This window comes from Melitaea cinxia, chromosome 25 (assembly GCF_905220565.1).
Source record: "Melitaea cinxia chromosome 25, ilMelCinx1.1, whole genome shotgun sequence".
Lineage (NCBI taxonomy): Eukaryota > Metazoa > Arthropoda > Insecta > Lepidoptera > Nymphalidae > Melitaea > Melitaea cinxia.
Genome location: NC_059418.1, coordinates 12,070,696 through 12,071,692, shown reverse-complemented (window position 1 = coordinate 12,071,692; position 997 = coordinate 12,070,696). Strand labels below are relative to the sequence as shown.

The window sequence follows — 997 nt, the reverse complement described above, 5'->3', positions numbered from 1 at the left end:
GTTCACATCTTACGTTAGAGGAGAAAAAACGTGTTCATGATTTAACCTATGAGCATTTCGGGTAAGTATTATTGCACGAACAAATCCAGTAATAATAATAAAAATTCCGTGCGTACAAAGTACACATGTCAGAAGTAAAACTTCCTTGGCAAACTCTTTCTTCTTCTTCTCAGTCGTTCACTCTTGACAGAGTGGTCGTGGTTGACGACGATTCATTGGCTAAAGCATCCCCCGCTATACGTCTCCACTTGATGCGGTTTTCAGCGTCTCGAGAACTCTGGACTATGGAGGTCTGTGTCGCAGCTTTGATGAGGTCTGTCCAACGCGTAGGTGATCGACCGCGTGACCACTTGCCCTCTACCTGCCCTTGGACAACGAGTCGCTCTATGGATTGTTCGTTTCGAAAGTTCTTGGCAAACTAATTTAAAAAAAACGAATTGAAAAAAAACAAAAAGCAAAAATCACGCGGTGTTCCCATACGGTCACCCATCCAATTACTGACCGCGCCCGACATTGCTTAACTTCGGTGATCGGACGAGAACCGGTGTATTCAACGTGGTATGGACGTTTAAAAATTCGTGACTCATGACGCTGTGACACGTTTGATCCTTCGTAAACATTTTACCCTCCATACGCCTTAAGAAGTTTCACTTCAAAAATTGTAATTACTGTAATTGTAATATTACTGTAATTATATTACAGCCAGGCTCTTCACGAGTTCATAGCAGGCTTTAGTGGTGAGGACAGCCTGCCTATCTCGACGCAGTTGCCCAACGGTGGCGATCAGCCCATGTCAACTACAACAGAACATGACCACGTGGTACGAAATGTTGTGACTAAACTTCATTTTTGTCACAAACTTAGATTCAATTTAAACTGTGACACATTTTTTCGTTAGTTAGGCTGATCCGTCACGCTCTGAGGTGAAAGGCTCGATCGGGTGAACTCGGAACTACCGAGTGTACCCGAGCGAGAAAGATACACTCAGCTGCTTTTC

At 43.8% G+C, this 997-nt stretch overlaps 1 pseudogene; it reads right to left on the bottom strand.

Moving 5' to 3' along the window:
• Positions 1 to 453: 453 nt before the first annotated feature.
• Positions 454 to 572, bottom strand: LOC123666315 (annotated as a pseudogene).
• Between the last annotated feature and the right edge of the window lie 425 nt (positions 573 to 997).